The sequence below is a fragment of the Phascolarctos cinereus genome, unplaced genomic scaffold (assembly GCF_003287225.1).
Source record: "Phascolarctos cinereus isolate Bilbo 61053 unplaced genomic scaffold, phaCin_HiC Scaffold_726;HRSCAF=1367, whole genome shotgun sequence".
Lineage (NCBI taxonomy): Eukaryota > Metazoa > Chordata > Mammalia > Diprotodontia > Phascolarctidae > Phascolarctos > Phascolarctos cinereus.
Window position 1 is genome coordinate 78,020,560 of NW_027556098.1, and position 26,710 is coordinate 78,047,269.

Below are 26,710 nucleotides of genomic sequence, written 5' to 3' on the forward strand. Positions count from 1 at the left end.
TTAAACAGCACCACTAAAATCCTCCTGTGAAGCCTGATCAAGGTATTATAAGTGACTACAGGTAAGAGGGAACAAATGCAAAATATCTCCATTCCAATCCATCTCCTATCTCTACTCAACTGTCAAATTACCTTTCTAAAATGAACCTCTGGGGCAGCTGGGTGGCTCAGTAGATAGAGCACCGGCCCTGAAGTCAGGAGGACCTGAGTTCAAATCCAGCCTCACACCAAACACTTGACACTTACTAGCTGTGTGACCCTGGGCAAGTCACTTAACCCCAACTGCCTAAAAGCAAAAAAATAAAAAATAAAATGCACCTCTGACCATGGCACCACCACCTCCATTCAAATCAACTTCAGTCATTCCCTATCACCTCCCAGATAAAATCTAAAAGCTTCTGTGTGCCTTTGAAAGCCCTACAGAACTTGACCCACACCTACCTTGCCAGGCTTCTTACACCTCACTCATTCCACCTGTTCTGCAACACAGTAACGCTGGCCTTCTGGCTGTTCTTTGAACACATGCCATTTTCACTGACTGATCCTCGTGCCTAGAAAGTGCTCCTTCTTCCTCCACTGCCTCTCTTCTCTGGATTCCTTCAAGTCTCAGCTAAAGTCCCAGCTTCTTCAAGAAGCTTTTTCCAGTCCCCTTAATCTTATTGCCTTCCCTCTGGTGCTACCCTCAGTTGATCCTGTACAGATCTTGTCGGTACATAGTTGCTTACCTTAGACAGTGAGATGCTCGATGGCATGGACTGTCCTTTCACCTTTCTTTGTATCTCCAGCACTTAGCACAGTGAACCTCACATAATTAATTAAACACATAATAAGTGCTCAGTAAATGTTATTGACTACTCTCTACATTACTGGAAAGGCTTCAAATGCCATCCCAGCAAGGATTATAGTTCTGACCTCAAAGTACTGGCCTAGAAGTTCTGAGAGGATCTACACTAATACACTGTGCTAAATGTCTTATGAATATCATTTCATTTGGTCTTTGCAACGATCCTCCAAGCTATCATTACCACCATTTTTCAAATGATGGAACTGAGGCAAACAAGGTTAAGAGACTTGCCCAAGGGCACACAGCTAGCTAGTAAGTGTCTGAGGCTGGATTTGAACTCAGGTCTTCCGGATTCCAGGCCTAGTTCTGTATCCTCTATGCAACCTCACTGCCCCTCTAGAAGGGACACCACTTGGGTGCTAGAAGGGAAGCCAACTATGGAATAGATTTTGTTTGTCGTAGCAACTCAGGAAATTACCTACTAAGGTATGGAGAGATCACCATCTACATCAGAAGATAAAGACCTACCCACAAGAAACAGCTGAATTTTACATTGCACTTTAAGGTTTTCAAAACGCTTTAAATACATATTGTTTCATTTGGAAAAAAATCACATATTCTTGAAGTATTAAAGTATTTCAATACTTTAAGTGAAACATTTCTAAAAGAGTGATAACACCCAATGGCTTCACATTGCACTTTTATAGTCGGCAAAGCACTTTACATATATTATCTCCTTCGGTGCCTTATAACAATGCTCTGAGTTAGGTGATAATGGCATAATTATCCCCATTATATAGATAGAGAAACTGAGTCTCAGAGAGGTGACATGATTAGTCTGTGGTCACACAGCTAATAAATATCAGAAGTGGAACTTAAAATAAGATTTTCCTGTATCTACTATGCCAAGTTACTTTTCCTTATTATTCCTTATTTCCTTATTATAACATTTGGTAGTACATAGAGAGCTGGACCTAGAGTCAGGAAGACTTGAGTTCAATTTCTACCTCAAACATTTACTAACTGTGTACTAGGCAAGTCATTTAACTTCTGTTTGTCTCAGTTTCCTTATCTGTAAAATGAAGATAATAATAGCACTTACTGGTGTTGAGATAATATTTATAAAGTACTTTGCAAACATTAAATCACTATATGTATATATATGCTAGCTATATCATAGTCATCATTAATGTTGTTATTATTTCAAAGTTAATTTTTTAATTATGTTATTAAAAAAGACAGCTTCATGCTGCAGTAGGCTGTCAATTCCCATTCTGGAATTTGGGGGCTACAGTTCGTTTTAAAAAATAGTAAGAAGACTATCTTCAGGAGCCTAGTTATAATCCATGTAATAGTACATTTGTGTGTATGTGTGTGTGTGTGTGTGTGTATGTGTGTGTGTGTGACAGAGAGAGAGAGAGAGAGTTAGTTTAGTATTTCTGTCAATCAGAAGGTACAGCTGCATTCTTATTCTAAATACAATTTTCATTCTCCATGATATAGAGGCCTGGCTCTCCTAAGTTTCTATTTTCTAATACAATTTCTGTTTCAAAATACCCACAATAGGACTGAAGTTGCTTCTGGTCATAACTAGTAGCAAAGGTTTTTTTTTAACCTCAGAGCTGAGACTACTCTAAATTTTTCGTATGAAGCTTTCACCAAAATCTGTAGAAGAGTTGGAATACCCAGGAGTGGAGCTTGGCCTGTTCTGAGAGCAGATGGCAGAAGTGCCTTCGTGTCCTTATTTTCTCTTCTTTCCTGCCTCTTCTTTCTTTCGCTTTTCCTACATCCTAGTAAATGTCCTTCTTATTCATGTTACAGAAGCTAGCTTTCCAAACTGCCCAGACAATAGAGAATATTTACTTGTGTTTGCAAACAACAGAACCCACATCATTGCCAACAGATGCCCTTGATTCACTGTGAATAGAGAAGGGAATTACAGGAAATAGATTTGCATTTGTGTGTCCAGCTGAAATGCTTGCTGGCAGAGCCAGTCCTGGGCAAAATTATAGCATTTCAAGAGTTTATTTTCAGTGTCTTTCTACCTTATCTGTCTGTATTCTCCTTTATCAAATACCCAGCACCTCCAATCAAGCCTGCTCTCCTCAGAAGCAACTCACAGTCAGGACAAATCCATCCATTCTTTCCTACCCAAAATAATGGGTTAAAAAAGAGGGTTAAAATAAATGATCTCTAAGTTCCAAACTCTAAATCTTGTGATCCTACTTATTTTGAATCCCATTCCAGAATCACTAAATCACAAAATGCTAGAGCTAGAAGGGGCCTTAAACACCATCTATGCAAAATACTTCATTAGATAGATGAGAGACCTGAAGATTAAAAACCTTGATAGGCATACAAGGTGACACAGGTAGGATTACAGATTTAGAAAGAGAAAAGACCAGAAAGGCCATTTTGTCCAACACACCCCAATTTTCTTTTGTTTTACGTTTTATGTTTCAACTAATGAAAATCTACCTTCTTTCCCTTCCACTTTCCCCCATCCCATTTTACAGAGTCAGGCCCAGAGAGATTGTCACTTAACCAGGTCACATAGAGAATAAGCAGCAGCACCAGGAATTTGAACTCAGGCCTTCTAAATCAAAAGCAGATGCTCTTCCTGCTGGACCATGATGAGATCTTCTGATGGCAAGTATAGTAAAGACCCAATCCATTAGCTGTTCTGTTAAACAAATTTGGGTGAGGTATGATGTGTTAGACCTTCCAGATAAAACATGTTTTGTTTTAGTAAAGGATCCCTAGAACTACAATGCCTTAACTCGAAGTAATCACTTAATCTGCTAATGTCATGCACCTTATCAAGTCAGCAAGAGAGATATTTTGAGAAAGGTTGTCTTCAATCGCACCCAGAGTTATAGCTAGAAATTCTGCCTCTTCAGGCAAAAATTAAAAAACAGAGAGGGATAAGTAACAAAAAGAGATTAACTACAAAGGACCTATGAAGGAAGATACTATCTGCATCCAGAGAAAGAACTGATAAATAGAAATGTGTATAGAATGATTTTACATGTATGTACATATTTCTGTCTAATGATAGCCATGGTGGGGGAGGTATAGGGAAGAAAAGAAATACATGATAATTTTATTATATATTTAAAAGGAATAGCAAGTTGTATATAATAGATTTGCAGTTTCATGTGCAATCATCTTTTTTTTTCCCTATTCAGCTATGTTATGGAAATACTTGTTTTATTTCTTAAGTTCAGAATAAAATAAATATTTTGTTTAAAAAGGAGCCCTAAAGTTACAAAAACCATTTGAAATGGGAAGAAAAATGTTGGAAAGAGAGCTACATTCTCAGGATAAGGTACTGTATGGGGAAGGCCCATGGAGAGAGACAGAAACCTCGAGGTACTATAAGGATACCACTGGGATAAGGGCAGGAGGCCACTATGGGGAGAAGAAGCTAGCAATCTGATATCTTCCTATCTTAGCTAAATATTCTTGCTAAGAGATTGCTAAACTCAATAGTTTCTACTTGCTAAAGAAATATAAGGGCTGTTTAAATTTCATCTCTCTAGGACAAAGCCCTCACCTCACCTCTACAGTACACCATAAATCATGTCATTTAAGTGACTACCTATTTTACCTATAAATGAGGTCAGCCCTGGACATTGGCTTACAAGTGTAACAACGTCTGTCTTCCTACCCTTATTTTTTCAGAGCCATCATAATTACTCTTCTGGCCAAAAAAAAAAAAAGTTTCCCAAGTCCTTAATGTCAACTTTCTCCTTCAAGTAACATTTTTCTATTGACACTGAATGCTCAAAAACATTCACTTTCATATTGTCACTTGTCATATTGATAATTCCCTGGCTTTTTAGTTGAGAGCTTTTTCTCTTGCATGCTCTTTTATTACGCTATTCTAAGAAACCAGGGGCCAAATCCTTGCTCCAGTTATGCAAATGCATCTCCTACTGACTTCAAAGAGAGTTCTTCATGTGTCCCAGAGGACATCAGTAAAATAACTTGTCATTTATTATTTTCAAGAATAATAAAGAGCATGTATATTACAGGCTTCTGAGGTCCTCTGAGATCCAAATTAAAGATGCTAGATGAAAACAAGTTTTCAGAATTTGCACTTATGAGTGAATAATGGCCTTTTCCCAGTGCTCATTCTCTTCAACCTCTGCTACATCTGACACTGTTAATCACCCTCGATTTCCTGAAACCTTTTCCTTTTCCTTGGTTTTGTTAGCATTTTAGTTTCTTAGTTATTAATAATAATAATAGTTTTCTTCCCCTCTCTCTTTGACACTCTTCCCAATCTCCTATGTTGCTTCCTTCTCTTCTTTGATCCCCAAAATTGTAAACATCCTATGAGGCCTCATCCTCAATCCTCCCCCCTATACTTATAACATCAAAAGGCTAATATACTATTGTGACATCAACTATGCTATATAATTCTAGATCTATCTCTCTAGCTGCCTTGACTTTCCAGTTTGAGCTCCAGGTCCCTAATTTTAATTCCCTGGATAATCCTGCTGTTATCTTACACCCAATGCATACATACATACCTACACACACACACACACACACACACACACACACACACACACACACACACACATATGTATACTTCCTTTTTATCAGAGGTTCTGATATGGCTCAAAAAGCATAAGTATAATTTGGTCTAGGTGCGGGGGTGGGTAACTTGGGGCCTCAAGGCCACATGTGGCCCTCTAGAGTGCAATCCTTTGACTGAATCCAAAGGGCCACATTTGAGGACCTAGAAGGCCACGTGGCCTCAAGGCTGCAGAGTCCCATTCCTCACCCCAATAGAATTTCCCCATCCAAAGGGTCCAAAAGATTCACTCTATGACACCACCCAGTGCACCACCACCAACTTCCTTTCCAAATACACTGTTCATAAAACACAAAGAAAAGAAGCTGTACTGACAGGTTGAAAAAAACAAATTTGAATTCACAACAGAACTTATGGGAAATGAAGATGTCTTTCAAGGGGCAAGCCTCTCCCCTGAGACCTGTAAAAGTCTCAGTCATTTGCAGTAAGGCATCAGACCCGACTCCCAGTAGGTGTTGCGTTAGTGAGCATCTCTTCCCAGAGTTCTGCACAACTGCCAGCAGGTGGCACAAGGATCACTCATCAGGGTTGCTCTGATCCTTCTCCATACTAGCTCTTAGCTGTTTGCCTCTTTGGGGTATCTCACCATCACTACTGAAAGAACTACTGCTGAACTTCGCTTTCTCAAAAAGACAGTTCTCCCTGCATCACAGTTCTAATACAATGTTGGCCTAGGAACTTCTGTTCCAAAGTTTCTTTCTTGTGCTATTGTTCTTGCCAACTTCTGGTTTCAGAAGGGTCATGACACACCATCTCTCTCACCTCTAAGAGGGCACCAGTTACCAATGTCAGGTTTAGATGGGAACTCCAAAGTCATCCATCCCAGGACTACAGAACTAGGCAAAGCACTCCAATTTCTTTCTTGTTGTATTCTAGACTTCCCAGGGGTAATTGGGCAACAATATTCAAATTGCCCTAGGATGCTACCAACCAGATCTAGGATAGAGAGAAAGACTGAAGCCAAGAGAGGGGAAGGGCTGGGGTCCAGAGAAGGGAAGTCAAGAATTCCCCCAGCTTGGAGAGTAGGAGAAAAAGGCAGGAAATCTGCTATATACATAATACCAAAGCAATGATCTTTTCCCCCAGATTTGTTTTCCTTAATTTATGCATTTCTGTAGATGACATTTCCATTCTTCTACTCATTAGACTCCAAATCTTGAAATTATCTTTGATTCTTTTCTTCTTCTTTTTAAAAATTAATTAATTTATTTATTTTGAGTTTTCAACATTCACTTCCACAAGATTTTGAGTTCCAAATTTTCTCCCCATCTTGTCCCTCCCCTTACCCTAAGATGGCATGCAGTCTGAATACCCATTCCCCTTATCTGCCCCTCTTCTCCTTTCCTTCTATTTCTGTAGGGCAGGATAGATTTCTATACCACATTTCCTATATATCTTATTTCCCAGTTGCATGTGAAAACAATTTTTAACATTTGTTTTTAAAACTTTGGGTTCCAAATTTTCTTCCTCCCTCCCTCCCCATCCACCCTCATTGAGAAGGCAACCAACTCAATACAGGTTATACATGTATAGGGGCAGCTAGGTGGCACAGTGGATAGAGCACCAGCCCTGCAGTCAGGAGGACCTGAGTTCAAATCTGGCCTCAGACACATAACACTTACTAGCTGTGTGACCCTGGGCAAGTCACTTAACCTCACTGCCTAGCTAAAAAAAAAAAAGTTATATATGTATAGTCACGTAAAACACTTCCGTAGTAGCCATGTTGTGAAAAATTAACTATATCTCCCTTCATCCTATCCTGCCTCCTATTTATTCTATTCTCGCTTTTGACCCTGTCTCTCCTCAGAAGTGTTTGCTTCTGATTACTCCCTCCCCAAATCTGCCCTCCCCTCTATCATCCCCCTGCTGTCTTGGACCTTCCGCCTATTTTCCTGTAGGGTGAGATAGATTTCCATACTCAATTGAATGTATATGTTATTCCTTCCTTAAGTCAAATCCTATGAGAATAAGATTCATTCATTCCTTCTCACCTTCCCCCCCACCCCCTGTTTCCCCTCCACTGTAAAACCCTTTTCTTGTCTGTTTAATGTGAGGTAATTTACCCCATTCTACCTCTCCCTTTCTCCTTCTCCTAGTATAATCCTCTCTTACCCCTTAATTTTATTCTCCAGATATCACCCGTTCATCTTCAACTCACCTTGTGCCCTCTATCTATCTATCTATCTAATTATCTATCTATCTATCTGCATACATACATATAATTCTTTCCCTCCAACTACCCTAATACTGACAAAGGTCTCATGAGTTACAAATATCATCTTTCCATGCAGGAATGTAAACAGCTCAACCTTAATAAGTCCCTTATGATTTCTCTTTCCTGTTTACTTCTTCATGCTTCTCTAGAGTCTTGTGTTTGAAAGTCACACATTTTCTATTCAGCTCTGGTCTTTTCATCAAGAATGCTTGAAAATCCCTTATTTCACTGAATGACCATTTTCTCCCTGAAGGATTATTCTCAGTTTTGCTGGGTAGGTGATTCTTGGTTGTAATCCTGTCTCCTTTGCCCTCTGGAATATTATGTTCCATGCCCTCTGGTCCCTTAATGTAGAAGCTGCTAAATCTTGTGTCATCCTGATTGTGTTTCCACAATACTTGAACTGTTTCTTACTGGCTGCTTGCAATATTTTCTCCTTAACCTGGGAATTCTGGAATTTGGCTATAATATTCCTAGGAGTTTTCCTTTGGGGATCTCTTTCAGGAGATTACTGGTGTATTCTTTCAATTTCTATTTTGCCCTCTGGTTCTAAAATATCAGGGCAGTTTTCCTTGATAATTTCTTGAAAATGATGTCTAGGCTCTTTTTTTGATCATGACTTTCAGACAGTCCAATAATTTTTAAATTCTCTCCCCTGGATCTATTTTCCAGGTCAGTTGTTTTTCCAATGATATATTTTACATTCTCTTCTATTTTTTCATTCTTTGGGTTAGTTTTGCAATGCCTTTATTTTTCATAAAGTCACTAGCTTCCAATTGCTCCATTCTAATATTTAAGGAAGTATTTTCTTCATAAGCTTTTGGACTTCCTTTTCAATTTGGCCAATTCTGCTTTATAAGGCATTCTTCTCCTCATTTGGCTTTTTGGACCTCTTTTGCCATTTGGGTTAGGCTATTTTTTAAGATGTTATTTTCTTCAGTATCTTTTGTGTCTCCTTTAGTAAGCTGTTGACTTGTTTTTCAAGATTTTCTTGCACCACTCTCATTTCTCTTCCCAGTTTTTCCTCTACTTCTCTTACTTGCTTCTCAAAATCCTTTTTGAGCTCTTCCATGGCCTAGGATCAATTCATGTTTTTTTCTTGGAGGCTTTGGATGTAGGAGCTTTGACTTTGTCATCTTCTTCTGGTTGTATGTTTTAATCTTCTTTGTTGCCAAAAAAAAGATGTTATGTTCTGACTTTTTTTTTTACGCAGTTTGCTCGTGATCCCAGCCAATTAGTTGAGTTGCAAACTCTTTGCTGGGGGGGGGGGGGTGGCAGGGCTCTGCTTTCAGTGTAGATAACATACTGTCCCAACTTCAGGGGTTTTTCAGAGATAATTCTAGGGTCTTGTAAATTTTCAGTTCTTTCCAGGTGTTATAATCAAGGGCGAGGTGTTTACTCTTTTCCTGGCCTGTGTTCTGGTCTATGAGTGACCACAAGCACTCTTTTCTGTCTTGGAACTATGTGGAGGTTTTGCTATTTATCACCACTACAAGCTCCACCACACCAGTACTCCTTCTTGCCCTGGGACTGCCACCAAGAACTGTTACCCAGATCCAAGCATGAGCAAAGCAAGATAATTCTGCCTTACCACCAGCAAAGAGATTCCTGCAATCCCCCTCTGATCAGCCACTGGATTCCCCCTCAGTCTGTGAGACAAGAGCTCCAGAAGCAGCTGCCACCCCGGGGCTGCACTGGGACTAGAGCTGGGACAGAGCTTCTCTGTCACTGAGGTCACAGATTTTTCCTACTGACCTTCTAAGTTCTTTGGCATTTGTGGGTTGAGAAGTCTGGAAGCTGCCATAGCTGCCCGTGATTCAGGTCTCTGAAGCCTACTCCAGTTTTGCTGAGGCCTATTTTGCCTGTGAGCCCATGCTGAACTGTTTTCCTCTCCAGCCTGGTGTGATAGACTTTTCTAGTCAACCATCCAGGTTGTCTTGGGCTGGAAATTTGTTTCACTCTGTCTTTTTGTAGGTTCTGCTGCTCTAGAATTTGTTTAGAGCCATTTTTTACAGGTATTTGGAAGGGTTTGGGGGAGAGCTCAAGCAAGTCACTGCTTTTACTCTACCATCTTGGCTCCACCCCCCTCTTTTCTTCTGATACCAATTTCCATTATTTCGTATGCCTTTCCCTTGTCATTCCCTCTGCCTTGAGCATACCATCATCACTACAACAGCATCCAAATTATTCTCCTTGAATAATTTAACATCATTATTATCTCCTTTCTCCTTTGATCTACCTTATATGTCACTTAGCCACATTAATGCTCCTAAAACACCACTTTCATCATGTAACTTCCCTGCTTGACATTCAATTGAATGGACTCCAAACACTTTAGTCTTGCAATCCAGACCTTCCATTCAGTAAGCATTACTTGTTGTTTTTTTTTTGAATTACTCTGTAGGCCAAGATAGAGGAATGATAAGAAGTAATGCAATGAGCTCTCCTCCTCAAATTGCTCCAAACAGATCCAGAAAATGTGCCAGACTGAATCTTGGTGGAGAAATCAGAAAAAGTGGAGTCATTTGTCTAGCCTAGCTCAGCATAGGGAAATAGACAGGGAGGTCTGTGGAAACTGGTGTGGGATCCAACCTGGATGTACAAGGGTATGTAAAGCACTCCAGACCCCAGCGAGAGTCTGTGCAGCAGGGCCAGAGATCCCAGACCCACATGGGCACTCTGAGACCAACATCAGGGCCCTGTAATGGGGACAGATGCAAATGTGAAGGTTTGTCACCAACTACCCAGTCCTCGATCTCAGATCAAGGTTGGACTAAGAAGGGTATCTACACCAAGCAGTGGCTTTCCCAGGGTGGGAAGCCTGGGACTGTGTCTGGAAAAAGGATGAAGTTCAGAAGCCAGAAGAAGAGCAGCTCAGATTACAGACACAGAGCAGGGTCTTTGCTTCAGCACCTAGCCTAGCCTGAAGAGGAATAACCATGGCAAGAATCTCTAACCAAAGGGGATCCTACAGTTCTGCTATTCGGAACCAACAGAGCTTTCCAGCTGGCCAGTACAGTCTGAATCCAGCAGCAGTCTATTCTTGCTCAGACCCAAAACCAGGTCATGAACTTGCACTTTCCACAGTAAGAATAAGGACTAGATTTGTGATTTCACTGTTTTCATATCAATTCCCAGATGAGGAAACTCTCTCTACCAATGCAGGTTGATACTTTCTCTTCAACTCCTAGTCTTTGAGAGTTTCTTAGAATACTAGGAAGTTTAAGACTTGTGCTGGGTCATATAAACAGTAAGTATATGAGAGGTGAGATTTAAAGCCCAGGTTTTCCAGGCTCCAAGACTAGCTCTCTATTCATTGTACCATGCTGCCTCTTCATACTACTTGGAAGTCTCTTGCCTACTTTTCTCCTTACTCTTCACTACAAATTCTACCCATCTCTTGTCAAGGCCCAGCTCAAATACCACCAGCAATCAAGTACTATAACTGATACCAATTTCTAACAATAATAAAATAGTCAGCAAGCATTTATTAAGTGCCCACTACATGCCAGGCATGGTGCTGAGCATTGGGGATTGAAAGAAAAATGAAAGAGAGTCCCTTCTCTCATAGAGCTCACAATCTAATGTAGGAGGCAACATACAATCAATTTTGTACCCATAAGATAGGTACAGGAAAAATGGAGATAATCAACAGAGGAAAGGCCCTGTCTTTGAGGGCGATCAGGAAAGGCTTCCAGTGGAAGGTGGGATTTTAACTGGATTTGAAGACAGAGAGAGTAACATGATAGTAAATATGATGATACATTATGTGCCAAAGTGTGTGATACTAACTATAAGTACAGTAGAAAGTCAGTCTTTTTTTCCCCCAACGACACTAATAAACTACTTGAGGGCAGGGACTGTATATTATGGAATCTTTGGAATTTCTCCACCCTCCTGTCTCTAGCACAGTGCTTGAATACAGGATACAGGACACAGGACACAGTGCTTAGATACAGGATACAGTACACAGTGCTGAACTTGCAGGAGGTGGTTCAAATATGACTTCCATTCTAATTGTAAGAAATAGTGACCGGAAACAAAAATTTTACATGGTTTTATTTGATATAGCATATGAAATTCAGTTCAAGTCAAGTAGACAAGCATTTTTTTTTTTTGGTGAGGCAATTGGAGTTAAGTGTCTTGCCCAGTGTCAAGTGTTCGGTCTGAGTCCGGATTTGAACTCAGGTCCTCTTGACTTCAGGGCCAGTGTTCTATCCACTGTACCACCTATCTGCCCCTAGACAAGCATTTCTTTTTTTTTTTAATTTTTAAAAATTAATTTATTTTAATTTATCAACAATCACTTCCATAGGCTTTTGAGTTTAAATTTTTTCTCCCCCTTTCTCCCCACCACCCTCCCCAAGATGGCACACAATCTGATATAGGCTGTACATATACATTCCTTTTAAAAATATTTTCATATTAGTGATGTTGTAAGTAAGAATTAGAACCAATAGGAGGAACCACCAGAAAGAGGAAACAAAACTCAACAGAAGAGAAAAAAAAAAAGCAAATAGCATGCTTCGATCTGCATTCAAATTCCATAGTTCTTTCTTTCGATGTGGATAGCATTTTCCATCATGAGGCCTTTAGAGATGTCTTAGATCTTTGTATTACTGGGAAGGGTTAAGTTTATTAATATTAGTCATCGTACAAAGTGGCTGTTATTATGTACAATTTTCTCTTGGTTCTGCTCACTTTACTCAGCATCAGACCATACAACTCTTTCCACATTTTTCTGAAGTCTGCCTGTTCATCATTTCTTGTAGTACAATAGTATTACATTACATTCATATACCACAACTTGCTCAGCCATTCCCCAATTGATGGTAATCCTCTCAATTTCCAATTCTTTGCCACCACAAAAAGAAGACAAGCAATTCTTAAGGAACTACTATGAGCTAGGAATTAGTTACAAAGACAAAAATAGAAAATGGCTTTTGCCCCCGAGGAGTTTATCTTCTACTGGGGAGATAATACATACACAAGTACAAAAAATAAAATTTAAAATACTAATATAAAATCTTATCAGTTTACCAATATAGCCTGATTTATCACTTTATACAGAAAGTTATAAAAAAGAAAAAAAAAGATTTCCTCAAATCTCATAAAAACACATATTGGAAATGGTGTCTAAAAGTCCATTAAGTCAGTTCTTCATGTATCCATTGATAACAATGTGTTATACTGATGAAATTATTATTTCAGTGTTACAGGCTCTGAATTGCCAGGCACTGGGGCAAGATCAGTGTGATCTAAGACAGTTTGAGAAGGCAACAAGACAGGAGACAAGGTGATGTCACATTTTCTTGACCTGCCAAAGGTGGTTTAATCATATTCTAGAAATGATTAAAAAAAAAAAACATGACCCTGGTGTACAAGCTAAATTTTTTGCATTTTATATAGATTCCTTGAGCCAGTACTAGGATATGTTTAAATTTCTACCCAGGCATATTCCCAATTACATGAAGTCACTAATATTTCTGAAGGCCAACTTCTTCCATTCATTACCATGAATTTTACACAGGAAGAAAAGCTTAGGAAAGTGAAAAGGAATATGGGTTTATTGGATGATTAATAGCATCTAAATATTTAATACTTGGTTTCATTTGATAGAGTCTCTGAATTGTCAGCAAACTCTTGGAAAGTATTTATTCATTTATTGAATGACTTAATCTGAACATATTAAAGCCAGCATGGCAGGTGGTCCTAGGGAGCCATTGATTTGACAGAATGAGAAGAGAAATTGTCAGGGAAAATGGAGGCAGTGCTACCAAAGGACTAAGCTTGCCTCTTATCCTTTCTCCTCCACTAACCCGGCCTCTTTTCTCTCCATTCCTTTCTACTACTAACTCTTCACTTGCCCTTGCTGCTTCAGTTTTAAATTATGGGTATTTCTCTGCAGTAGTACAGATTCAATTGTACTTCCCAGGCTACCTCAATGAGACAACTACCTCTTTTGGGTCTCGTGAAAGTGCAACCATTGACAGTTAACCTGGTTTACTTGGTTCCATGTACATTGTCTTCTTACCCTGACATTAAAAACTTCAAGAAAATGAAATTTCCTACCTACCCCTGGTGACGTGGTCCAAATTCTTAGCCTTTAAAAGTACTTCATCATGTCTCATATATATTATATATATATGTATATATATATATATATAGCGTGTGTGTGTGTGTGTGTGTGTGTGTGTGTGTGTGTGTATATATATATATATATATATATATATATATATCCCCTGTATTATATTAGTTCTCACTTTTGTCTTAAGATTTAGAAATCTGATGACTACTGGTTTTATTTGATAAGCTATTTATTTCTCTAGGCCTTTCCTTATCTGTATAATGAGTGAGTTAAACTTAGTTACCTCCCAAATCTAATATTCCATGATTTTATATACTTCAATTCATATATATATATATATATATATATATATATATGTGTGTGTGTGTGTGTGTGTGTGTGTGTGTGTGTGTGTATCTTTTTGGAAGGCATATTCATGATTTTTTAAACATTTTTTCATGTCCTCTTCTCTAGAATTTTGCTATAAAGATCATGAAGCAATTGTTCCACTTGAGTTGTGGATGGGTTAATTTTGGGCATCTATATTAAGGAAAATTAATTTTTAATCCTGTGTCATTTGATATTAATTCCAACTTGTAATTTCCCTTCTCTGTTCAAAAGACTATCTCTTATACTAGCTTACAGAGAAATCCCTCCATTCTCCTCCCTTGGTCATTTTTTGAGCCCTAACGGCTCAGAGTGAGTATAAAAAGCAATTGTTTCTGTTTTGGACAAACATCCTGAGGATCTTCCCCTCCCGATTGATTTTTTTTTTTACTAAGTAAAAGAGGCCATTCTTTACCTCATTTCTTACCTAGCTTTAATTGCTGAATGGCATTGCCTCAGTCAGACTGAGACTTGGGGAAAATCTTAACTTAAAAAGGCCAAAGTTTCCTATTGCATCCTGAGCCATCTCTAGTCATCCTGATCTATATCTTGCCACTGCACCCAGATCGCTCTGGAGGAGAGACTGAGGCTGGTGACTTTGCACAGCCCTCCCTCACTTAAATCCAATTCACTTGCAAATCATTTCTAGAATGATTTCTAGAATTCAATCCTTTCCTTATAGAGAACTAAGGACAAGCAACAAGCAGCTCCTCCCTAGGCAACTCCTCTTTAATTAGTTTGGGCCAAGCCCCACCCAAACGGGACCCTGGCTTTTGTTTACTCTGTAAACAGCCACAGTTAGAGTTAGTCTCTCCAGGGAGTATGAGTTTTGGCCTTGCTAACTTCATTGTAGTTGGGGTGACCTAGCTCACAAAGGAGGGGGAAAAAGCCAGAAAAGTCCAGATGCCCAGATTGCTAGAGGCTGCTAAATCTTATGACCTGGCCATATTTTCTTAATAAAGAAGAACTCTTAGCCCACCTCCTCATTAAATATCCACCAATCAGGGCTAAGAAGCTGTCTTTTCATCTTTGGTCACCAAAACCAGTGACCATCAATTTATTGATTATTTGCCAGCCAGTTAATAAGTTGATTTTTAATACCTGGAACTCTGTCTCTCAAAATTTTATATGTGATAATATGCTATACTGGTCTATAAAGAATATGGGAAAACTTAGGGATGAAAAGCCAGCCTGTCAGAAAAGATATTAGTATTCTTATTTTTTCATTAAAAAAGTATTCACCAGGCATATGGCTTTGCATACAATTAGATAGCATTTATATCTTTTAGCTTTGGGGAAAATGAAAATTGACATTGTGTCAAGTTAGTTTTTAATGCATGTGTCTCAAAAAGTATGATGTTCAGTCATGCAGAGAAATAGTGGGGAAGAAGTCAAGAACAATATCATCATCAATTGATATTTGTTGAGCATCTACTCAGTTCACAGCACTGAAGTATAATGAATCAAAGATATTACTATAGCACCGTTTTGTTCTGTATCATACAACTGCAGATTCCTGGGAAACCACAGCCATAGAGAGACTATGTCAGACCATGACTCCTCAGATTAGCCAAGCCTTTAGTAATCAAAGGTAGACAGGTTGTTGTTTCTCAATCAAAGAATGGGGACAAGCCATGAAGCAAAGGAAAAGAATTCCAGATAGACATACCCATAATCACAGTTGTTATCATCCAATGGTCTTAATTTGACTCAATTTGATTTAATAAACCTTTATTAAGCAACTGCTTTGTACAATGTACTGTACTCAATGCTGGGATAGAAGCATAAAAAAAAGTTAGTAATGTTTTACTGTGCCCAATTTTACTTCTTTCAATTTAAACTAATGATTAAAATTCAGTTTAAAGAAAAAAGGGAACTAACATTATGTTTTTAGTTTCTTTGTTTTTCCCAAGATTAGAAAATAATGATCTGTTTTCCTAAGGAAATCATAGCATCTTGCTAAAAGAAATTTGAATATTTAATTGATAAAGAAAGACTATAAAGAAATGAAATGAGGTTTGTTATGTGACTTATAAAATGGTTCTGAAAGCAGTTCGAAAAATTTAAAAGAAAGAACTTCAAAAATGTGTCAAATAACATTAGCAGTATTGGAATGTGAGAGCAATACCTGGAAGAGATACTCATTTGTGCCAATAAAAATCAGTATTTCAATGGATCCATGGGTGAGTTAGACTTAGTAACTTCCTAGCTCTAATATTCTATAATTCCAAATAGTTCAATTCATATACTTCTCTTTGAGAAATACAGTCAGATTCAGTGCCAACTCCCTCCAACAAAGCAGATTGCAAACCAGTCATGCCATCTTAACCCTGTGCAACTCTTGTTCACATTCTCCCACAAATCCTTCACATCAAAAGTCAAAGCTCTGGAGGCTATTCTCTGCATATTTTGACATTTTCAGGCTTCTAGTACAGAACTCAGTCTATTCATCTTATTCCTTGCTCTCACTACATGACTAGTCCACTTCTTTTTCTAATCATGAATTTCCTACATAATGTTTCTTATGTCCCTTCCTGACTAAAAATCATCCTCGGTAATATCTTGCAGTTTGCCTAAGCCTAGTGTATAGTTCTATAATACCTTTTAGGTGACCTGCAAATCACGTGATTCAGACAATATAGCCTGACTAGAAGAATACTGGTGTTTAAAAAAAAGATGTAATTTTATGTTAGGAAACAGATTATGATCATTAAAACTATACACAATTTCACAAATGCAAACCATCCCACTCTATTCAATTTTGGACTGACTTTACTGTCCAGATACAGTGCTTGTTCAAAATATGCATACCAATAGACTAACTCAATAGGCTGCCTATATAACTGAATTTCATAATATAAGCAATAGGCATTTTCATCCACTTGATTCTTCCTGTGTGGTATGGTAGTAGTTTTCATTGAAGAAAGAAAATTGAGGCTATCCAAGAAATGTCAAACAGATAAGAAAATCTGAAGATCTAATAACCTATGCGGAATGCCTCTTCTATTTGGACTCTGTGCAAGATGTCTTCTACAACACTGAAATGGCATACGTATGTCATGAAATATTCATGACAGGTTTTATGCCTCATTTAACACTGAAATTTAGAAGATTTGAAGACAATTCTCTGGAATTTCTTTCTTTTTTTTTTCTGATGAGGCAATGAGATCAACTGATTTGTCCAGAGTCACACAGCTAGTGAGTGTTATGAGTCTGAAGTCACATTTGAACTCAGGTCCTCCTGACTCCAAGGCTCCATTGCCTGACCTAGCTACCCTACACCACCTAGCTGCCCCAATTCTCTATAATCTCAAAGAATATTTATCAAATTTTGCACCTCATTGAAGGAAAGACTTTAAGGCATTGTTTTTCTCTAACTAGTCTGTTTATTTACTTGTTTGTTTACTTTGGTAATCAACAAATAACTATAGCAGCATGAGAAAAAATGAGTGAGTTGAATTAAATGACCTCTAAGGTCCCTTCCATGTTTCTTATCCCGTGAGCTTGTCTTCTCTTGTCTTTCAGTCGATTGTGAGGAGTCTAAAGATAAGTCAACCATGTAACACAGCTACTGAAAAACTTGATGCTAGAACACGTCAAAAGAGACATAAGATGAAGGGAGATAACAGCTCCACTGTGGTCTTTCCTGTTTTATCCATATATAGAGTACTGTGTTCATTCCTGGGTATCACATTTTTGGAAGTACACAGAAAGCTGAAGTTCATCTGGAAGAGGGCTAAATAGTATAAGGGTGGTGAAAGATTAGAGAATGTGTCATATGAAGATTGGTTGAAAGAACTGAGATGTTTAGCCTAAGAATAAAAAATACTCAGGGATGATAATTATATCCCTCTTCATATATTTGAAAAACTATCATAAGGAAGAAGGATTGGACTTGTTCTGCTTGACCACAGAGAACAGAATAAGGATCAGTGGGTAAAAATTGCAGAAAGATTTAGGTTTTATGTAAGAAAAAATTTTCCTAATGATTATAACTGGGCAAAAAAGAGGTAGACTCCCTGGGGAGGTAATGGGTTGTCTCTCAATAAAGTTCTTTAAACAAATGATCACCCATTGGGAATACTGTAGAAAGGATTTTGGGCCAGGGATGAGTTGGACCAGATGACCTTTGAAATTTCATCCCACTCTCAGATTCTTTGACTTACGAAGGTACTGTGGAAATAAAAAGGTGTATTTAGGCCAGCAGCTACTATTTTCTCATATGTCCTTTTTATAATACTATTTTTTTCATCCTTTCTGTATCCTTTCCTCTCTGAACTATTGATCCTCCATGAAATGTTAACATTTTATCATTGCTAGCTTTTGTGTGTGTACATGCCATTCTTTCCTAATTCTTAAATTCCATGTTCCTATCCTAATCTTGTACTAGAGTCCAAATATAGTGATTTGTTCCATCATCGATAGTGGAAAAATAGATCACTGTAGCAGAAATGCTGGCAATTAAATATTTGTCATCCTCCTTCCAGTTTCAGGGGCAGCTATGTGGCAGCAATGGATAAAGCACCAGAACTGGAGTCAGGAAGACCTAAGTTCAAATTTAGCCTCAGACATGTACTAGCTGTGTGACCCTGAGCAAGTCACTTAACTCTGACTCAGTTCCTCATCTGTAGAATGAACCAGAGAAGCAAATGGCAAACCACTCCAGTATCTTCACCAAAAAAACCCACAATAGGGTCATGAAGAGTCAGACACGACTGAACACCAACTTCCAGTTTCCACTATAAATCCCCTTGAGACTATTTGGACTTGTTGCATCTCAGAACAAACTTACTACAGATTTATTTTTTCCTCTGTTGATTTTCATGGTTCTGTGCATCAGTACTATTTATGACCTTCTCCTGTCCTCTTCCATAGCATTTTACAAATTCAGCAAATAGTTATTATGTGTCCACAATGTTCTACACACTGGGAATCTAAAGACAAAACAAAATAAAAAACATCTCAGCCCCCAAGGAACTTACATTCTACTGAATGAAACAATGTTCCCTCAGACAAGAAAATGTAAAATCTATAAGTGATCTCAGAGTGAGAGATCACTCACAACTGGTGAAATCAAAGGCCTTCAATAAGAAATTTTACTTTCATTAAGCCTTGTGTGAAACTTAGGATTTCAAGAGGTACATGCAAAGAGGGAGGACAATGGGGAACGATGTAAATAGATAGTGATGGAGATGGGACATGGATTGTGATAGATGGGGAAGTAATAAGTAGGTCAATAGGATGGGAACAAATAACAAGCAAATCCTTCTTCTTGTTGTTGTCAGTTTAAAAAAAAAAAGGTCTATAATAATGTAAAATCAGTAAGTAGGAACCCTGTTGTGTAAGACCTTAAATGACAGGGGAGCTCATATCTTATCCTAGAGATGGTTAAAAATCTCCTAAAGCTTCCGGATGAGGAAGATATAGCTGGATCTGTACTTTAAGAATATCTATTTAGCAGCTGTGTATGATATCTTGAAGAGAGGAGACACTGAAGGCAGGGAAACCCAATAGGAGGCTTTTGTAATAATCCAAGTAAGAGATTAGAAGAACCTGAATCAATATGGCAGCCACATGAGTAGATAGAAGAGAGATGAGAGGCATGGTATATGAAGAGCAGAAAAGATATGACAACCTTTGCAGAGGAAAATACAATGAGGGTAAGTGAATAGTCAAGGATGACTCACCCTAATCCTAACCCAATTTTGTCACTTATTACTCGTATGACCTTGAATAAATTATATTATCTCTCTGGAATTCAAGTTCTTCATATGAAAAGTGAAGGGATTAGATGACCTCTAAGATCCCCTTCGGCTCTAAAATTGTACATTCAAGAGTCATAGAAGTAGCTCACCCAGTCACATACCTAGCAAAAGTCTAAAGTTGTAATCCAAGTCGGTTCTTCCTAACTCCAATTACACCTTCCACTAAACCTTCCTGTCTAGGTCAGAGAAAGTTATTAGTGATAGTAGTTCATAACTTCCTGTTAAGGTGCACCAAGATTGCAATTTGTTAACTAGTTCAGTCCAAGAGTTTATACTAACAGTTATTAGGTCAATGGATTTTACATAATGCTAACTGTGGATGGGAATGAATAAGGCAAACATTTTCTTTGAGTTTTTAGGAACTAAGGGAATCAAGATTGTGATATTTGCTAGGGTCATCCTTGGCTACCATGTCTCTCATGCTGCTAAGGAGATCAATTATTTGCCAGCTAGGGCAGAGTCTGGGGGTTTAGGGAGGGGAGCTTCTTACTATAGAAACTAAACTTCTGAAAAATCAGACACCACAAAAATCATGATAACCAGAGTCAATATTTTTGCATGTTTAAATCTTTCAGGTTGAAGCTGCTGAACTTTTATATAGTTCTTTCTTCCCACCTTTTTCTTTGCCTCAGTTTGGTGTTGATTTTGACTTTTGCTATAACTAGCAGGGAATATCAAGGCAGCTAATTCAGGGAGAACTATTCTGACAGACAATACATTTTCAGATGTTCTTAGTAGGCTTGTAAAAAAGTCAATGGCTATTCCTTATTCTCCTCTCATGCAGTGAGGGTGAATAAGAAATACTTTTAACAACTAATTCTCTGTTCAGCTTTATCTTATGTAATCCTGACCAGTGTAACAGATGCCCACTTGAATAACTAACACACTGCCACCACAGAGCAGTGAGTAGCCCCTCTCCAGATGACTGAATTTTTATGCCAGTATCATCTGAGAACTAGCTGCTCTCCTACAAAAGGCCACTTATCATACATTGCAAATACATGTTCTCAGATTGAATTGATGATATTTACATAAGTTTGAAATCATTAGCTTCTCATTCTTTTGTCTCCTGGCTATAGGAATTAAATTAGAGGGATTTGTGATATCAGTACTTGATGCCACAGCCCCATAAATCATCAAGTACTTATCAATGGAGCTGGAGAAGGGAGTTCCTAATCAGAAGCTCCAGGCATAGCCTTCTAGAATGATCACAGTATTTTTACAAACCTGTCATCCCATAAAAGGTCAAATCTCCTCTGCATCACGAGCTGTCCAAAGCAATGAGGACTGTATCATTTCAATTGATCCACAACTGTGAGGATGCCAAAAGATGTCCCAAGACAAGGTAGGGTTGGCTAATAGGGAAAAATGTATTATAGAGGATATGTCAATTTGATAAAATGCTACAATTATTCTAACACAGTAATAACTTCAACAGGGGTGTAAGTGAACAAAACAAAAGGAAAAGGAACTGCAGTGGTTCCCTGAGGTTGGAGAATGTATTTCATTGTTATATTCATTTTCATTCTTAGGGGGGAGAAAAGAAAACAAAAGAATATTTATTTGGTTACTTCCCCTTTGACCCTCAAATTTGGATACACCATCCTTGAATACTCAATATTCAAATAGATGCATGATCTGATCAACTGAATTGTTCCCCCCGACAAATTGAGAGGCACTACAGCATAGTGGATAGAGAGCTGGCCTCAGAACAAGGAAGACTTGGGTTCAAGTCCTACCTGGTTATGTAAACTGGCAAGTTACTTAACCTCTCAGTATGCTAGGCAACTCTCTAAGACTATGATTTTCAGAGAATGTGACAGCTTGAATTGGTCAAGGAAGGCCCTCATCAGGTCTTCCTTTCTCCAATGAAGTCACAAATCTAGTTCCTATCCTTATCCCTATCCTCCAATGTCTGCCCTTCCTGTATGTTCTCTTGTCCATGTCATCCCATAAGTTTTCTGTCGGGGGTCCACCCAACATTCTGGAGGTCTTCCTTACATTCTCTTAACATTATAAGAGTACCACCATTCACCAATCTTCCCATACACTTGCTGCATCACCAGACTATCTCTTCTTCCTATCATGCAATCCCTTGATGTCATTTATTTCTGTTCTCCAAAATTGCTCATTCTTTATATGTTGCAGCCTACTCATGCTACTCAGCCTACCACCAACTATGGTCCTCTCCAATGCCCTTTTTGTAGTACTCATTTTTAATTTTTTTAATGTATGAAAATTTTATTTTTTTACACATGCTATGTCATAATAACTAGACTTGATTCACATTCAAGATTATACTTTATCACTGTGACTCATAGCTCCATCTATTTCTGCCCTAAAAATAGAAACTGTTGTTGTTCTTGTTGTTGTTTATTCTTCATTCTGGAAGAGGACCAATGACATCACAGAAGTGATATCTTGACTTGCAAGTGAATTAGATTTAAGTGAGGCAGAGCTATACAAAGTAATCAGCCTCACTTTCTCCACAGTCTAATGACAAGACAAAAGTCAAGAGGACTGGTAATGACTCAGGATGCAGAGGGTGATCTTGGCCTTTTTAAACTAAGGTCTTTCCTAGGTCTCAATTTGTCTGAGACAACACCCATTCAATGATTAAGGGCTAGGTAAGAATTGAGACAAAAAATGTTCTAGTTTGCCATTAGGAAAGAATCAATCTGGGAGGGGAAAGAGCCTCATTGTTCTGAAAACAATTGCTATTTACACACACACACACACACACACACACACACACACACACACACAGACTCTGAGCCATCAAAACCCAAACAATTGGGCAAAAGAAACTTTGACTGGGACCTATTATTGACCCTATTATTAAATGAAAGCCAGAGTGATTTGGGTTTAAAGGTGTAGTCAAGTAGCTCCATTTCAATCACAATGGTCTTTTTCAAAGCCTGATTTTTTCAGAGCTATATTTCAAGGAATCGTAAATGAAAACCAGATAAGACAAAAAGTTAAAAATAAAATAAATACATAGGAAATTGAAAAAATAAATCTAGTCTCCAAGCCCCAAGTTTGGAAGCTTCCTGGGCCTGCTTAAACTATAAAACAGTGTTGTTTCTTTGAAATGAGACTCCATCATAATTCCCAGAAAGCCATTAGAGAAGGGCAAGGGAAGTTTCTTGACCCCAGAAAATAGGTAGTTTGTACAACTCAGCATAGCGAAAAGGTCAATGGCTCTAGGGTCAGAGGAAGTGAGTTCACATCCTGTCTCTGATACTTCCTACTTGTGTCAACTTGGGCAAATCATTTAACTCCTGAAGGCCTCAGTTTCCTCATTGGTAAAATGAAGAGGTTGGAGTAGAGACCTCTTAGATCCATTCCAGCTCTAGGTCCTATGAATGTTATGATTCAAACACAAGTGTGGATTCTCTCTTACACATGATTGTTTTATAAGATCAGATAATTTGTCAACTCCTTGGATGCTAATGGCTCCTAAACTCCACCACCTGGTTTAGATATAAATGATGCTTTACCACAGAGATATAAAGCTTTTTTATTATCATTGTCATTGTTTGTTTGACTTTACAACACACACACACACACACACACACGCACACAGAGCACATGCACACACACACGCATATACCTCCATAACATTCTAGCATAGTCACAGTATAACCATTCCTCATATATGGAGAACTGGAAGGAAGGTTTTGCTCATTGGTACTTTATGTGAATATTTTTTTTCTAATGGTATACTGGAACCTAATAAACTACTTCCCTCAAGAGGGTGCCTAAGACCTTGTACAGCACCATGAGAGATGAAAGGTGATTGAAGCCAGCAGTTGGGCCAGTACCAGCTGTCCAGTATTTACTGACTTTAAGGCAAAGGTGTAAATATTTAACAAGCAACGCTTTGAGGGGGAGGGGAAAGAGATACCGCTATGATACACTATGAAGGAAATTGTGATTTTCATATTAATCAATATGATAATGTATAATGAATATACTAATAATTTGGATTTCTCAGCAGACTCTGGCTTGGGAGTCAGAGACTTGCACTGCAGCTTGAAATGATCAATCAAACCCTTGGCAATGCTCTCATAATCACTACACTCCTGTGCCTGTGTACATTAAGTGAAGTGAATCAAAGATTGTAGAACCTGTTCCCATCACAAAACTCTGGTTCTGTGACCCACCAAGTAACGACCCCCAAGAACTGAACAATACTGTTCTCCACAGGACTTCAGAACACCTGTACTGTGAACTTGTGATCTTGCTGTGAGAAACCACTCAGGCCCTGAAAATGATTGTTTGTAATCGACCTTCCCCCCCCCTTCCCATTTGTGACTTATGTATGTAAGCTGTGCTTTTACTCCAGCTTAGAGAGCATTCTTCACTCTGTAATTGATTAATTAAACTGCTACCTAATTACTAGCACTCTTGTCCCTAGGACTGCTTTGTACAGCTCCAAGTATTCCCAGGTTAGAGACTAGCTCAGTAAAATCCTGTTAACATACTTTTTTAATTTTAATCTACATTATTAACAGTTTTTCTATCACTTTAAGCCTAGAAAATCAATAGAACAATACGAAATTCTGGTTCATAGCATTTGCCAATTTCTGAGTTATAAATGCTCACAATGGGAATTTAACAATCAGTTCTCAGTAACTTTCAGAAGGTCAAGCTGGCTCCAGCTTATCCTTATATTTACTATGTCTGTCATCTCAGTTCTGTCAATAAGCTAAGACTGGGTGGGGTAGGGAGGGAGGAAGGAGAAATAGAATAGGTGAGGGTAAATCGATGGTACAGAGTTTATTTAAACAGGAAAGGAATCTCAGTTTGGAAGATCCCATTTTGATAGCTACGTGGTGTATCGCCAAACTCAGATAAGATCATGGCAAGAACCATCTCAAACTCTTAAGCCACCTGGCCCCCTGGAAAGCAAAAGATGGAAAGGTAACTCAACAGGTGAGCAACAGGGAGCCTTCACAGCCAAAGCATTGAGATCTCCAGGAAAGAATGACAGAGGAGAGAGTCAAAAGATACAAAAGACCTGAAGCTCAGGGAAAGAAGGCTAGGAAGACCTAATAGTTACTTAGTAATTGGGTCTATATCCAAAAAGTTTAGTGAAAGATAAATTCATCTGGAGAGGGAGGGGGTCGCTGCCAGAGGTCCTGGACCTTCAGAACTAGAACTTAATACTGAGGGAAATAGATTCCGGAAGAGTTGAAACAGCCTTTCCAAACCAAATCTATCTAAAAGAAATTGGGGGCATCTAGGTGGATAGAACAGTGGGTAGAACCCTGGCACTGCAGTCAGGAGGACCTGAGTTCAAATCCGGCCTGAAACACATAACACTTACTAGCTGTGTAACTCTGGGCAAGTCACTTAACCCAATTGCCTCACCAAAAAAAGAAGAAAAGGAAGAAGAAAAGAAGAGATAAATGTGGCCAACTAATATCTAGTCTGAGACTTGGGAGAAGGGGATCAGTTAGGAAGAAAGGAAGAGAACTAAGACATAACTATTGTGGTTCCCTGTTGTTTGCATGTATAATGAGAAATAATAATATACTATAACATAAAATTTTGTTAGATTTTTATTTTGACTAACTTGTATAATAAGTTCCTTAAGGTAGTAAAGTCCTTAAAAACAAAATAAACAAATCAGTTAACAAAGATTTACTAAGAGCCAACTATGTGTCTGGCATTATTCTAGGACTTGGAGATACAAAAAACAAAAGTGAAATAATCCCAGTCATTAAGAAGCTTCAATTCAAATGGTGGCAACATCATGGTAAGATAGGTCTCTGTGAGACATATACAAGAGATGCAAGGTAACTTTGGGGGGAGCCCAAAAAATGGAAAAGACCAGGAAAGTCTTCATGCAGAAGATAGCATTTTTAAAAAATTTCAGTTATTTATTTTGATTTATCAACAATCACTTCCATATGCTTTTGAGCTGAAAATTTTTCTCCCCCTTCCACCCCCCCACCCTCCCCAAGATGGCACACAATCTGATATAGGCTTTACATTTACATACCCATTAAACATATTTTCACATAAGTGAAGTTGTAAGTAAAAATTAAAACCAATAGGAGGAACCATCAGAAAGCTGAAACAAAACTCAACAGAAGGTAAAAATAAGAGATAGTGATTCAACTTCCATACTTCTTTCTTTGGATGTGGACAGCATTTTCCATCCCAAGGCCTCTGGAGATGTCTTAGATCCTTGTAATGCTGAGAAGGGTTCAGTTTAACAATCTTAGTCATTGCATAACGTGGCTGTTATTGTGTACAAAGTCCTCTTGGTTCTGCTCACTTCACTCAGCATCAGACCATATAAGTCTTTCCAGGTTTTTCTGAAGTCAGCCTGTTCATCATTTCTTATAGCACAATAGTATTCCATTACATTCATATACTACACACAACTTGCTCAGCCATTCCCCAATTGATGGGCATCCTCTCAATTTCCAATTCTTTGCCACCACAAAAAGAGCTGCTATGAATATTTTTGTACATGTGGGTCCTTTTCCCATTTGTTTGATCTCTTTGGGATATAGCCCTAGAAGTGCTATTGCTGGATCAAAGGGTATGCACATTTTTGTAGCCCTTTGGGCATAGTTCCAAATTGTTCTCCAAAATGGTTGGATCATTTCACAACTCCACCAACAATGTATTAGTGTTCCAATTTTCCCACATCTTCTCCAACATTTATCATTTTCCTGTTTTGTCATGTTGGCCAATCTGATAGGTGTGATGTGGTACCTCAGAGTTGTTTTGATTTGCATTTCTCTAATCAATAATGATTTAGAGCATTTTTTCATATGACTATAGATGGCTTTAATTTCTTCATCTGAGAACTGTCTGTTCATATCCTTTGACCATTTATCAATTGGGGAATGGCTTGTGTTCTTATA